General features: G+C 38.7%; 1 protein-coding gene across 1 annotated transcript in view; it reads left to right on the forward strand.

Annotated features, from left to right (window-relative positions):
* Positions 1 to 6,538: 6,538 nt before the first annotated feature.
* Positions 6,539 to 16,219, forward strand: part of xpot (exportin, tRNA (nuclear export receptor for tRNAs)) — a 79,766-nt gene continuing 70,085 nt past the window's right edge. Inside the window, exon 1 of the mRNA XM_039769445.1 lies at positions 6,539 to 6,656. The gene's annotated coding sequence lies outside the window, so the exon portion shown is untranslated. The remainder of the gene's footprint in view (positions 6,657 to 16,219) is intronic.

Raw genomic sequence — 16,219 nt, forward strand, 5'->3', positions numbered from 1 at the left:
TTCTTGTACTTCACTTTAACCTGTTCCTATATTCTCCTTGTGCACACTTTTGATCTGGAATTATGACATATTAAATAATAATTAATCTGACACATAAGAAATGAAACGCTGCATTCAGTAAATACAACGCACACTACTTAGCGTTTAATTTGTCAGCCACTTTTTGCCAGCCATCTTTTCTAGTTTGGGCTGCTTTTGCGGTGTTACCCATTGTGCATATTAAATCTTGAAATTCTTCATATCCTTCGAATAAAAGGTCCTGTTCCGCTTATGTGAAAAAAAATGTGTCCGTTCTTTCGTCATTTTGTTACAGCATATCAAAGACTTGCTGATCATGTTTTCTAGACTCAATATATATGGGCTTTCCATTCAGTGCGGGTGCACGCATTCATCTCGAATGATTAGATCCAGCTAGACTAATCTACTACACGGCTGTGTTTGAAAAACTGACTTATCCCAGATGAGCCTCACCGGCATTAACTCATCCAAGATGAGGCATCTGATCTCGGATGATTTAAGCGACGTACAGAAAATACCGGTCAGCAGAATATGAGTAAACTCAATACATGATGTATAAAAGACTGAAATAATGGTAGGATCCATAGTTAAGACTCCACTTTCTACCCTTTTTGCAGATATATTTCATTAAAAGCCAGTGTTAAGTCTATGATTGTCATCAGCTATTTATAACATTCAATAGTCTACACTGCCTTGTCTTTGATAATTGTTTCTTGTGGGTGAATGGTATTTTTTCCAAAATGAATTATTAGTTCCTTAGCTTTTAGAATGGTTTAGTCACACACCTTAATAAAGTCATCCCCACTGGGCCATGACTGATTTCATTGTCATTAAGTAGACATGTCCCCATATTCTTGATGAATTTTAAAATAACAGTCCTGATCCACTGTACCAATTCCCTTCATGGTTTTTAAGCACTCCAATGTCTTTTTATAGTATTCTTTTGCTTCAACTAAAAAGGCTTAGCTCTATTCATTTTTCCTCAAACCTCATCCCCTGTAGCCCTGGAATCAGCATAGTGTTTTGTTTAGCAGACCGTCTGTAGTATTTTTACGTATGAAATGCACAAAGTGCTGAACACTTTTTGTTATTGGGCCTTTTTTTAATTTTAGAACTTTTTCCTGTTTACTTAAAGACGTCAATTTGAGATTTAAGGGTCCTCTCAAGATAAACTGCTTGAATACTTGTTCAATCAAACCCTTGATATTTTAAAACACTTCTTACTATCACCTTTTAATCTCCATATGCATAATAAAGGGGACATTTGTGAAACTCCCTTAACTCATTTAGCCTTTGTGTTTAGCTCATGCCCTCAGCCAAAGGTAGGACTTGTATCTCTTCTCTGGACAGTATATAGTGTGTTGTAACTTTCCTGAAATATGTAAGTGAAAAAGCAACACAAGTATCCCAGATATGATTGTGTGGGTCAGCCCCATGCCTTCAGGTCCTTTTGGGGAGCTTCTTGAACCTGCTATCACTGATAACATACATAAGGGATGAGCCTGGGATGAGGACACCACACACAAAGATAGCAAGGGGTAGGTGAAGCAGTGCCAGTGTAAACAAAACAATAAAAAAAAGTGTCCAAATAAATAGTGCAGTCCAAAAAGTGTTCAAAAATAAATAATCCTTTAAAATGAACAGGGTCCATGTGCAGATTAAAAAGTCCATAAATAATCAGAATAAAATGATGTTAAAAACACAGGGAGGAAATTGTCCTTCCCAATTCTTAGCCTTGGTGTCTTCCTTTTAAAATTGATGTCTCTCTGTCTTACCCTAATTGGATCTTGCAGCACTGAGAGATGCTAATCAACAGGCGCAGACAGACATTAATTTCAGCCCATGTCCCCGCCACCAATCTCACAACATTCAACAGGAAGTTGCCAAGCCCTGTTCCCCTCACACCACTACTGATACCACCCGCTGCCAATTGTTAGCTTCTCCCACCAAGAGCACACCCTGAGCATAATGCTTGCTCCTGCTACATGGACGCTTATTACAGTAGTGACTCCCTCAGCCCCCCTCCTAAGCGCCAGCCACATGCTCCTTCATGGAAGGCATGGGGCTCACCGTCCCATCTGCCCGTTTCTTCCCATCTTGCACTGGCTCTTGCTCACTTCTGCCTTTCTCTGTCCTTCCTTTAACCTCCTTTCATTCTTCATCCTTTTTCTTGTGTTGGCTCCCTCCTTATACGCCTCTGTGGGCACAGTGCCTCAGTCGTGCCACATGAAAATATCAAAAGGTGAAATAGAATAGAGGAGGTTTCGTAAAGGTTTATACATATGTACAGTCATGTGAAAACATTAGGACACCCTTTGAAAGCATGTGGTTTTTTGTAACATTTTTAATAAATGGTTATTTCATCTCCGTTTCAACAATACAGAGAGATTAAAGTAATCCAACTAAACAAAGAAAACTGAAGAAAAGTCTTTTCAAGATCTTCTGTAAATGTCATTCTACAAAAATGCCTATTCTAACTGAGGAAAAAGATAGGACACCCTTGCCCCTAATAGCGAGTGTTACCTCCTTTGGCTGAAATAACTGCAGTGAGACGGTTCTTGTAGCCATCTACCAGTCTTCGACATCGGTCTGAGGAAATTTTACCCCACTCCTCAATGCAGAACTTTTTCAGCTGTGAGATGTTTGAGGGGTTTCTTGCACGTACAGCCCTTTTCAAGTCACCCCACAGCATCTCAATGGGATTCAAATCTGGACTTTGACTTGGCCATTCCAGGACTCTCCATTTCTTCTTTTTCAGCCAATCTTTGGTTGATTTACTAGTATGTTTTGGGTCATTGTCATGTTGCATGGTCCAGTTCCGCTTCAGCTTTAATTTTCTAACTGATGGTCTCACATGTTCTTCAAGCACCTTCTGATACACAGTAGAATTCATCGTGGATTCTATGATGGTGAGCTGACCAGGTCCTGCTGCAGCAAAGCAGCCCCAAACCATGACACTTCCACCTCCATGCTTCACAGTTGGTATGAGGTTCTTTTCTTGGAATGCTGTGTTTGGTTTACGCCAAACATGTCCTCTGCTGTTGTGTCCAAATAATTCAATTTTGGACTCATCTGTCCAAAGAACATTATTCCAGAAGTCCTGGTCTTTGTCAACTTTATCTCTGGCAAATGTCAGTCTGGCCTCGATGTTTCTCTTGGAAAGCAAAGGTTTCCTCCTTGCACACCTCCCATGCAAGTTAAACTTGTACAGTCTCTTTCTGATTGTAGAGGCATGTACTTCTACATCAACAGTAGCCAGAGCCTGCTGTAGTTCTCGAGATGACACTTTAGGGTTTTGGAGACCTCTTTTAGCATCTTGCGGTCTGCTCTTGGGGTGAACTTGCTGGGGCGACCAGTCCTGGGCATGTTGGCAGTTGTTTTGAAAGCCCTCCACTTGTAGACTATCTTCCGGACAGTGGAATGGCTGATTTCAAAATCTTTTGAGATCTTTTTAAATCCCTTCCCAGACTCATAGGCTGCTACAATCTTTTTTCTGAAGTCCTCTGACAGCTCTTTTGTTCTCACCATGGTGCTCACTCTCACTTCAACAGTCAGGAGCACACCAAACTAAATGTCTGAGGTTTAAATAGGGCAAGCCTCATTCAACATGCAGAGTAACGATCTACTAATTATGTGCACCTGGTGTGATATACCTGTGTGAGATCTGAGCCAATTTAAGAGGGAATACATGTGAGGGTGTCCTATCTTTTTCCTCAGTTAGAATAGGCATTTTTGTAGAATGACATTTACAGAAGATCTTGAAAAGACTTTTCTTCAGTTTTCTTTGTTTAGTTGGATTACTTTAATCTCTCTGTATTGTTGAAACGGAGATGAAATAACCATTTATTAAAAATGTTACAAAAAACCACATGCTTTCAAAGGGTGTCCTAATGTTTTCACATGACTGTATATATTGTGATGCTTATATTTCTGTACAAATGAATAATATACATATGTGTTATGCACAGCTAATCAGCAGCTCTAGTCAGGGTATGCTAAACTGCAGTAGCAAGTCTTCAGCCTGGTATGCACAGCTAATCAGCAGCTCTAGTCAGGGTATGCTAAACTGCAGTAGCAAGTCTTCAGCCTGGATTTAAAACCTAAGACTGAATGGGCATCTGTTATATAACCAGGCAGATCATTCCACTACTTTGCGGCGCTACACTGTTGCAATTAGCAGGTTTTGAAGCTCAAACATATTTTTGGCGCATGACCAACTGCATGAAAAGTCACAATCATGTGTTCACAAAATTTTACCAAAAGGTGTAATTAGCAGATTTTGGAACTCACATCTTCAATTAAACCGTCACATAAGTAAGTAGGGTCTTGGCCATTTAAGGCTTTATATGTTAAAAGGAAGATTTTGAAATCAGCCACTGGAGCCGATATAAGGACTTGAGTACTGGAGTTATTTATTTGTATCTTCTGGTTCATGTAATAATTATCGCAGCAGCATTTTGAATTAACTGAAAGCAGTATAAAGAACAATTTGAACAGCCAGTGAATAATGCATTGTGGTAGATGATCCAACTAAAAATAAATGCATTAATTCATTTTTGAGTATCCTGCATATTTAGAAAAATGTCAATTTTCCAATATTTTTAGGATAAAAAAATATTTTGGATAGTGTTGTAATGTGTGTTTTAAAAGATCTATTAGTGTCAAAGATAACACCAAGGTTGTGTGCAGATTCAGTAAAATATATGTTGATTCTCACTGATTTAAAAAGTGACAAGAATGTTGTTGCTGTCAAGTATTTCTCATACATTCACGCAATACACTAACTCAACGACACAACTAAGTAAGGACAGCATTGGATAAACATCATTTGTTCTAAAACAAACATATAATTGGGGGTAATCTGCATACGGGTGGAAATTAATGTTACGTTTTCCAATGATAGATCCTAATGGTAGCATGTAAAATGGAACAGTAAAGGTTCCAATACCGACCCTTGCAGGACACTATTTTTAACTTCTAAATACAATGATGGAGTACTGTCAGCATATTACTGTATGTACTGGAATCAATTTGATAAACAAGTACTAAACCAACACCGAGAACAGTGCCTGTGAGCCCAATGTAATTTTCTATCCTGTGGACTAAAGTAGAATTGTCAATGGTGGCAAACATGTTTAAATATAACAACATATTTACTGTGGAATGGGTTTCATCAGAGAGTATCAGAATATCGTTTAAAACGCAGGTTGTAATACAGGTTTCTGTATTTATGACCAGCGCAAAAGCTAGACTGGAATTATTCTATGGATCCCTGAGAGTTAAATTGTTACCATTGTTTATTATAAAAAATAATAATACACAGTGGTAACAATTTACAATTCTTGCTCACATTTTAATTAAAACTTTCCCTTTTTAAGATCTTTATCGTGTTGAAAAGCCCAAAGGCTTTCCCTTTAAAATGATCACCTGTGACTCTGATAACTTGTACCATTTACTTTGCAGCATATTTTGATATTGTACCCTATGCTGCTGTGTTGTGTAGTCCACAAGTAAAAATTATTGTTATCCTAAATTACCTAAATCCTGGAGATTTTGGATTAGGTGTGAGTCTCCCAAAGCATTATTTGATCTACCATCACCTCAACTATTAGAGTGTTCAAAATAATGTTATGGTGATCCTTGTACAGTCTTGCTTTTGACACCTGTGTAGTCCTTGTGTTGAGTGATAACAGGTACAAATGCCAGCTCTGATTTACCTATCTCACAAGACAATTGACTTCGTTTACTTTTGCACAGGCAAATATACTGACTAAATCATGGGGACGTTTGAATTACGGTATATAGGTTGAGAGAACTTTTAATTAAAACGTGCACAAATTAGCTAAATGGAGGGAATGTTTTAATTAAATACATGAATTACATAAACCAAGGGAAATTTTTAATTAAGCGCGCGAATTAACTAAATCGGGGGAACTCTTTATATAAGTGCACGAATTAACTAAACCGAGGGAATGTTTTAATTGAACGCACATATTACATAAATCGAAGGAATATTTAAATTAATTGCAAGAATGACCAAATGAGACATTTTAATGTACAAAATGCGCACACGTTACCTAAACCGACTGACCATTTTAATTAAACGCACTAAATCAAAAGAACATCTTAATTTAAACTCGCAGTAAAAATTTACTACGAGATGGAAATTATACAGACATCTTTGCCCCAAAAATAATGATTACAGTTATGAAGACATAAACGTGTATCCAAAACGTAATTATTTTTCAAAGTAGGTTCTTTTTTAGGACCAAGTGCGATGTATTCCCATGCACTATTTTATCAAAAGCTCGACACTCTGGATTAAAAATTCATGAATGTGTCCCGCGAGCTTTGTCTTGCGTAAAACTATAACTTCATTGACATCACAACAGAATGCGGGATTTCGAAAGGGAGAATTCAGAATGAAATCCATCGGACCGCTCAGTTGCAGCAGCACACCGCCCATGTGCTCGATAAGCCTGTGCTACGTTTCACTTCCTCTGGTCGTAACCCACGTGTCGGTGCACGAGTCCGCGTTTTCCGACAGACAGCTACTGTTCCCGTCTTCGTGTTCCGTGCGAGAGACACGCTGGCCGGACGCAATGGGGGCATTTTGAAGAGATGAAGTGCGCAGAAAGGTAAACTGGAGTTTCTTTTAAATGCACGAAATCGTCTCATTTGTGTTGACCAGATAACCCGACAGTAGTTGATTTACCTGAAGTAAAGATATAGAAGTAATGTTTTCGGCAGAGATACTCTGACACTGCGCGTTGGTTGCTCATGTATATTGGCGCGCCACGCTTACTGGGCTGGGCTTCTCGTCGAAGTCCGCCACGGAGTCTCCTAGCGAAAAGCGTTAACGGGTGTTTACTAACAAACGTTAAGGTTCTGAAACGGCAACGGTTACATCCTTGTTCCATAAAATAAGTTGATTATTCGCAAGTGCGCAGAGTACAGTGGTGATTTTGTTTTGTGATGATAAGGAGAAGGATGATGATTCATTCTTCAGGCTGCTGGTTACAGAGGTAGGGACCGGTATTGCGTGATGGAGTGATGAAACACGGCTCAGTTAAAAGCACATTTAAGTAAAGGAAAAAAAAAATTCTCGGTTGTGTTATAAGTGATTTTTTTAAATTGATTGATGTGGTTTTAATTGGTTTTCAACAAATACTCTTGTTGCTGTAAGATGTGATCGGAAAGCAGATGTTGGTGCACGTTAAAAGTTGTCTTGTTGCCATGCACGGGTTAATGAAACGTGCTAGTGAGCCGCGATCCACGACCACTGTTCATATCCGAGCGACATACCTGCAAAATCGTCTTGAATGGGACCGACAGAAAGCGAGTCTCCCTTTGTATGGCTTATTTTTTATGAAGTTCTCATTCAATCACGTGCCTTCACTGTTTACGAGCGCCTAAACATAAATAATGTATGACAAGTTACTAGTAGACAACACGCTGCAGATGAAGGTATTGCCATTATTTACATGTGACTGCACTCACGTCACACCCATCCCCATCATCTTTGTTTAACCTCTCCAAGCCTTATTTTATTTGAGCTTCACTGCTTATTTTAGGCATTTTGTTACAATATGCCTTTCATTAAATATTTTTAACCACTTGGTGTTCCTAAGTAAAGTGCTCTTAAATGAATAAGGGTTCAAATAAAAAATTTTACTTGTCATGCACAATTAATATGCACAGTACAGTGGTAGTCAAAAGCTTATTAATAAAAGTCATTGTTAAATGACAGCAATAGTGTTATATCAAAATGATAAAAATAGATAACTTACACACCTTAATATAAGAAAATGACTTTCTTGAAGGTCAAGACGCTGGCCTCATTTGGAATTCGTGTGGACTGTGGAAAGAAGATCCTGCTCTGTCTCTCTGAACTGTTTTTTTGGCAGGGATACGCTTCACTGACTGCAGCACTGTGAAGAGTCTGTTATTAGAATGGCTGGTATCTCTGATAATTTGTGTTGCCCTGGTCTGATATCACTTGGTGTAGATGTTGTGGAAATTTGAAGAGTGCCCACCCAGTGATGTGTTCAGCCACTCAAGCATCTGCAGAACTTTCCTGGTACATGTCAGGATATGTTTGTTGGTCGATATGTAGAAATTCTTTCTTTAGTAAGTGGGAGGGCAGCCTAAAATCCCTGAGGTGGTAAAGGTATTGTGATATGATGTGCCTGGACCTGGTCAAGTCTACTGTGGTGTGGCCCACAGTGTTTCTAAAGCCGCTTTTCCACCTCATAGTACGGCACGACACGGTTCAGTACAGCTCACCTTGGTTCGGCTCAGTTCAGCTTGGTTTGCGTTTCGACTGCAGTTTAGTACCGCTTTAGAGTGGGGGGATTATTCACGTGTCGTTATAGTTGCGCCTCTACTGCAGTGACACCGTGGAACTTTTACAACAACACGCAGACAACGATAACACTTTAGCTCGATGACGCGCAAGGTTAAGCATCTAAAAAAAGCACATCACTAGCTAACTTTTATCACTGTTGCAAAGCATAAAATGAACTTAACTGCCAGTGTAACATTAAAATGCTGATTCTGTATATTACAGATCTTCCACATTTTGCAAAAAAGTCGCCGCAACAGACCATCTGTTTGGACATTTAACCGTGCTTCAGAGTGGTGGGATGTGATTGTTCCCGGTTTTACAAACACTCAGTGGCTGGAGAACTTTCGAAACTTCCGCGTGTCTGTACCTTTAAAGAAAAGAATAGCCAGTGACGCAGTAATGACGATTTTCTCCGGCCAATCAGTGACCAGCAGAGTTTACACGTCACATTTTGGTAACGGTTCGGCACGCTTGGAACCTCGGCTGAGGTGGTACTAAAAAAAGGACCAGGTACCAGGTACTGTTCCCAGTGGAAAGCCCCGCAAAAGTGAGCTGTACTGAACCGTGTCGTGCCGTACTATGCAGTGGAAAAGCGGCTTAAAACAGTCCACCTCTCCACCTAATTCTAAGAGAGTGGTAGTATCACTGCTGTTTTCCCTCAAAGTCCACAATCAGGTCCTTTTTCTTGCTAACATTCAGGAGTAGACTATTGTCCTGACCCAAATGTAACAGACTCTGCACGTCATTCAAGTCCCATCCAAACTATACTCCCACCACATCTGTGCCATCAGCAAACTTGATAATGATATTAAAGTTGTGTGCAGCCATACACTCATATGGATAGAGGGAGTATAGCAGAGGAATCTGAACACAGCCCTGTGGAGCACCTAGATTAAGGGTGAGAGATGATGAAGTGTGGCCACCCACTCAAACCACTTGGGGGTCAGCCTATTAAGGAGTTAAATCCCAGCTGCCCAGTGAAGTGTCCAGCTTGGTGATGATCTTAAACAGGTTTATTGTGTTGAACGCTTAACTATTTTATGTAGTGGGAATATGAAAGGTCTTTAATGGACTTGAACTGTGTTGGCATCAAAGCTGTATACAGTGCATCTGGAAAGTATTCACAGCGCACCACTTTTTCCACATTTTGTTATGTTACAGCCTTATTCCAAAATAGATTAGATTCATTTTTTCCCTCAGAATTCTACACACAACATCCCATAATGACAATGTGAAAAAAGTTTACTTGAGGTTTTTGCAAATTTATTAAAAATAAAAAAACTGAGAAATCACATGTACATAAGTATTCACAGCCTTTGCTCAATACTTTGTCGATGCACCTTTGGCAGCAATTACAGCCTCAAGTCTTTTTGAATTTGATGCCACAAGCTTGGCACACCTATCCTTGGCCAGTTTCGCCCATTCCTCTTTGCAGCACCTCTCAAGCTCCATCAGGTTGGATGGGAAGCGTCGGTGCACAGCCATTTTAAGATCTCTCCAGAGATGTTCAATCGGATTCAAGTCTGGGCTCTGGCTGGGCCACTCAAGGACATTCACAGAGTTGTCCTGAAGCCACTCTTTTGATATCTTGGCTATGTGCTTAGGGTCATTGTCCTGCTGAAAGATGAACCGTCGCCCCAGTCAAGGTCAAGAGCGCTCTGGAGCAGGTTTTCATCCAAGATGTCTCTGTACATTGCTGCCGTCATCTTTCCCTTTATCCTGACTAGTCTCCCAAGTTCCTGCCGCTAAAAAACATCCCCACAGCATGATGCTGCCACCACCATGCTTCACTGTAGGGATGGTATTGGCCAGGTGATGTGTGGTGCCTGGTTTCCTCCAAACGTGACGCCTGGCATTCACACCAAAGAGTTCAAACTTTGTCTCATCAGACCAGAGAATTTTGTTTCTCATGGTCTGAGAGTCCTTCATGTGCCTTTTGGCAAACTCCAGGCAGGCTGCCATGTGCCTTTTACTAAGGAGTGGCTTCCGTCTGGCCACTCTACCATACAGGCCTGATTGGTGGATTGCTGCAGAGAAGGTTGTCCTTCTGGATGGTTCTCCGCTCTCCACAGAGGACCTCTGGAGCTCTGTCAGAGTGACCATCAGGTTCTTGGTGACCTCCCTGACTAAGGCCCTTCTCCCCTGATCGCTCAGTTTAGATGGCCGGCCAGCTCTAGGAAGAGTCCTGGTGGTTTCCAACTTCTTCCACTTATGGACGATGGAGGCCACTGTGCTGAATGGGACCTTCAAAGCAGCAGAAATGTTTCTGTAACCCTCCCCAGATTTGTGCCTCGAGACAGTCCTGTCTCGGAGGTCTACAGACAATTCCTTTGACTTCATGCTTGGTTTGTGCTCTGACATGAACTGTCAACTGTGGGACCTTCTATAGACAGATGTGTGCCTTTCAAAATCATGTCCAATCAACTGAATATATTTACCAGAGGTGGACTCCAATTAAGCTCCAGAAACATCTCAAGGATGATCAGGGGAAACAGGATGCACCTGAGCTCAATTTTGAGCTTCATTGCAAAGGCTGTGAATACTTATGCACATGTGCTTTCTTAATTTTTTTATTTTTAATAAATTTGCAAAAATCTCAAGGAAACTTTTTTCACGTTGTCTTTTAATGGGGTGTTGTGTGTAGAATTCTGAGGAAAAAAAATGAATTTAATCCAAGGCTGTAACATAACAAAATTTGGAAAAAGTGATGTGCTGTGAATACTTTCTGGATGCACTGTATAAAGCAGAATGTGTAAGAATTGGAGCCACTATGCATAGTCAGTGCTAATCAGGATCAAATATTCATTTTAGCTTAGATCATGTCATTTGTTGCATGAAAAAAAATTCAAATAAACATGGATAAAGCCCTAGCATTAGTTAAATAAGACAGATGCTGTTTTTTTGACTTAAATATTAACTTCAGGGAACTTTAGTGCATCTCAGTATCCATGTTGTTACTCAAGGACACCTCTCTTATACAAACATGGAAGATGTTAGGATTAGATTAACAACCTCTGGATGCACTATCAGTATGACTTGTTATGTGATAGCTTTGCTCCAAGAAAATGCTGCATATGTCAGTTTTCAAGCAAGAACCACGGAGTTACCCTTGGCTGTATACTGTATTTTAGTAAATGAGAGCCTAAGATGGGCTGTCAGTCTATTATTTAAACCCACTTGTGGGGAGTTGGAAGTCTATTCCAGCATCATCTGGCACAGGTCAGGAATCAGCTGTGGATAGAATGCATATTCACTTTAAGAAATGTTTATGCAAATTCCTCTACCAGCTGGAATGAGGTCAATTAATCTGTGATTTAGGCGTTGAAATAAAACACTCACCAAAATGAGGAGAATAGTGATGGATATTATGTTTACTTTCTTGTTTTAGTTCTTTTTAACTACTTGACTCAATTGATTCACCACTACCAACAAAAGACAGAAAGACACACACACACACACAAATGTTTGTACTGTGTGTGTGTGTTTTTGTTTTGTATAATCAGTAGTTCTACAGTTCATTGCTTATGGGGATGCATCTGGAAAATTGTGGCATACTTATTACTGGTGTGCAGCTCCATAATGTGACACATATAAAAACTATTGCTTTAATAATGTTGAAACTGAAAAGACAGCCATTCACAGCAATGTGAATCTCTTCATGCACGAATTGACTTAATCATGGCAAAAGTGTTCTTACTTAGACCTGCCAGAACAGTTAGATTTGACCTGACAAAAGGGATTTTTTTTTTTTTGTTGGACAGTAGCAACAATTGGCACTAGCAACAATAGTGTCAGCCATTCACAGACATTGAGAGCAGGTCGTTTTGCTATGTAGTCTTTTATATATAAATTGAGACGATAACATCTTTATGTACTGTGCTTTAGAATTGAAATAAGTAAATGTTCTAGAAGGTGGCATTGTGATTTTAAGTATTCCCTCATCCTTATTTTTTTAATGATGACAATACAAGATAGCCACTCAAAAATATGGTTAGAATTAAGGCATATATAATGAATTTTATGATAATTTGCTGATCTTAATATTTATACAGTTGGTACTTCCTTTTGATATGCCTTGATCACATAAATTACATTTTGTGGTGTTGATTGCTTTGATTTTTATTTGGAAAAAAAAAATAAACAACTCTCAAATAACATAAAAAAGTTTGTTTGAATTTGAGGTTTATTTGTAGATAGAACATATTTGAAGATGAGCTGGCTGAGAGAGAAAGGCAGTGCAAGCAAAATTTATACGGGATTGTGAAGTATGCAGAATTTAGGACAGCTGCATCAGCAAGTCCTGCATACACACAGTATGTAATGTAATTAGAAAACTCTTGTACTTTAAAAACATTGAAAGTTTCATCACAGTGGTAGTTAGCATCATGGCATTTTGTGATTTAGAAAATGTGTCTATTGATAAATATATATCTATATACTGTATATATATATATATATATATATATATATATATATATATTTTGTTACTTGTATAAGTACGCACTTATTCCTACCTCATTAGTGATATAAAGTATGGCTGCAACCTGAGCCTGATTATAAATCCCCCAATATGGGTTGGCCCACCACCAAATGACACATTGTTGACTGCAGTAACATAAAGCAGAGTGGAAAGATTTAGACCTTTGAATTTTATTTCAGATATTAAGGGTTGTGTAAAATCTCACATATTCTACCTTTAAATTTGTATGTGACAGCACTAGGTGAAATAAACTTTGTACTAGATCAAACCTAAATGAATTTAAAGATCAAGCACAAAAGTAAAATCTGACTGGTTTAGTTATTTCCATGTGTTTAACATGGATTGTTTTGCACAGCCAGTAGTAGTAGTAATAATAATAATAAATTTTGTTTAAAGGTCCCTTTCATGGCAATAAGTAAAAGAAAAACACATAATTAAAAACAATTAAAATAAAATAACATTATGACACTATGGTCATAAAGTGCAAAAAAAAAAACATACAGTCAAAAAAACAAAATCAGGGGAGAATAGGCAGGTTTGAAAAGATACGGTTTAAGTCTAGATTCAAAGTTAAGCAATGCTGTGGATATCTTGAGGGAGGGAGTTCCAAGGATGAGGAGCAACAAATTTAAAGGATCTGTACCATATGGTAGAAGAACAGAAGGCATAACAAGAAGATTTGAATAAGAAGATCAATAGTAAAAGTGGGCATATAAATGTCCTTATTTCTCATTTCAGTGGCCCAATTTCTACTGTGAAAAACCAGTGTCCTACATTTTCCACTACTACATACTGTTCTCATATTTTGTATGAGATAAAGATTCCAGCCACATACTAATTTAATTCTGGCCTCTTTGCAGTTTTGTAGCCTTTTGTATTTCACACCCAGTTCCTATTTAAATAAGTATACTTCTTGATCCTGTCAGAAAAGGTGGCATTGACCATTATGCCAGGCTTTAGTAGCACTTCAGGCCTGTTAAAACAGAATCTTTAACAGGGATTAAGACATCTACCTGCACCAAACCTCTGCTTACATTTCAAAGTAAGGGACTAAACTATTACTACCATCCTGTACATCAACTGATAACAAAGGTGTTAATCAGAGTTGAACCTACCTCTTTGCAGAGACCCTTTCAGGATAGAAGATGAGAAATAGGACAAAATAACTGAAAGTGAATTTAATCCAACCACGAGACACAGTAAGTATGCTCACTCCTCTCTCAGGGCGCTTTGCTGTCAAACTCTCCAAAATGACCTCTTCCACCCTGTGAAACCGGCTCTGTGAAACTAAAAAGCTGGTGAGCCGCCTCCTATTTGGGGAGCTGAAAGCTGACAAGTCTCTTCTCTTTATGGACCTGAAAGCAGAGATTCAGTCTGCCAAGCCAATCACTGAGTCCAACCCTGAAGGTTGAGAAGCGACCATTACTCCAAGAAGGGAACTTCAGCATGTAAACTCTTTTGCCAGAAAGAGTAATGCTTTTTCCTATGAAGTTTCAGACAGCACTGCAAAGAGCCTTACTGAGAAAAGCACAGAGCACCACAGACAAAGGATCATGCAGCAAAGAGTGTGTACTCCAATGCAAAAAACCTTGAGTACCAGGAGCAACAGCAACAACTCCACTCAACATCAAACATCATATTTAAAGACCTGATATAATAAAACTATTTTTAATGTGCTAAGATAAATTAGAACTGTAAATAATTACTAAATGGCTAACCCTTTCTAATAAACTGTGTTATTCTGTTTCTTAAACCCAGTATATTATTACTGTTCTGGTAACAAGCCCACAGCTTTGTTTCCATGTGATGCTTCCCTCTAACTTTCATTACTGTTTGACGGCACAGGGCTCTTATCCCTTTGGCTGTGGAAAAAAGCATCTGTGAAGCTAGAAGTATATGTATGCATGATCTCATCAACTTTCTCCTTACCTTAGATTAATATTTGCTCCTTTGTTTCCAAATCCATCTAATTTACAATTTTCAGATGACTAATCCAAAATAGTTCATTGTAGCTCACATATCTGGAAAAGATTACTAATTAACGGCACTTGGAGATCTTATCCAAGTCTTCATTCCATTGTAGTCGACAGATTACAGAGAACGGTATTAAATTCAATATGTGAGTAGTCAGTGTCATTATTTTTTTTATATTTATAGTCTGCAGTTGAATGTTAAGAGGGATATGGATTTGATTAATTGAATATACTAACTGTAGGAGTAGAAAAAGTAAATTAGAATTAGTTGTGAAAGTGCTTTTAAACATGAAATTACAATGCTTTATAATGAGTAACATAAAAAGCTAGTTTGGCATTAATGTGATGTTTTACTTAGCACAGTTCAGTCACAGCTACAGCAGAGTGAGCTCAAGTCATGGTGCATGGTTCAGTTATAGCTTGCATAGAGTTTGTGCATTCTTCCTTTGTCTAAGTTAATTTTTTCAAGTTAGTCCAGATTTACTCCCTTGAGCAAGGCCCTAACCTGCAATTGCTCCAGGGGTGCTGTACAAATAGCTGGCCCTGTGCTCTGCCCCCAAAATTCTGTGTGTCTCTGGAGAGCAAGTTGAGGTTTGCAAAAAATGACAAATTCCTAATATAAGAAATTGCATATGGCAAATAAAGGATTGGACATCACAAAAAATTGCATCCCTATGGAATGAATATTAGGTTGTTTGTCAACTCTAATTTAACATAGTGCGAGTTAACCTAATGTTGCTGGGAGTTGTAGGGTTCATGCCTAATTTTGGAAAGCAGACTCGATGTAATGGTTGGATGCATCCTTGCTATATACTGAAACCACCTAATTTTTTATTGATCTTTCTCAATTTCTTACTATTTTTGCATTTAGTATTTGTGTACCTCATGGTGTGTGTGTTTCACTTATAAAGTACTCCATGTCCACATTGGTGTTTTGACCAACATTTCCTTCATATTTTTTTCTTAGATCACTTTTCATATACTGTACTTAGGTCCTTATCACTTTTCTTGTGGTTACATTAAGAAAAACATTAATTAGGCCTCCAGTGTCGCAGCAATGTTTGATGTGGTTTGTATTTTTTTGTACATCTTTGTTTTTTGTGTTTTTGTTTCCTATTTAGCTCAGTCCTATTACCTTTGTTTTCTTATTTTTAACTTTCATGCCATGTTTGGAAGAGGACAGCACAGCTGTTTAGTAGTTTCAGAATCTTTGGGGTCACAGCCTTTGTGCTCTTCTCCTTGTGTTTTTCCCCAGGTACTGCTTTTTTCCCGTCATACCTCAAAGATTTATGTTAAGTACTTGAATTGGAACAGTATGAGTGGGTGCAGGAATGTGTTTGTCAGTATACACTGTTATGCTTCACACAGGGCTGGTGCCATACCTTTGACAAATACTTTCAG

Source organism: Polypterus senegalus, chromosome 11 (genome assembly GCF_016835505.1).
Source record: "Polypterus senegalus isolate Bchr_013 chromosome 11, ASM1683550v1, whole genome shotgun sequence".
Taxonomy (NCBI): domain Eukaryota; kingdom Metazoa; phylum Chordata; class Cladistia; order Polypteriformes; family Polypteridae; genus Polypterus; species Polypterus senegalus.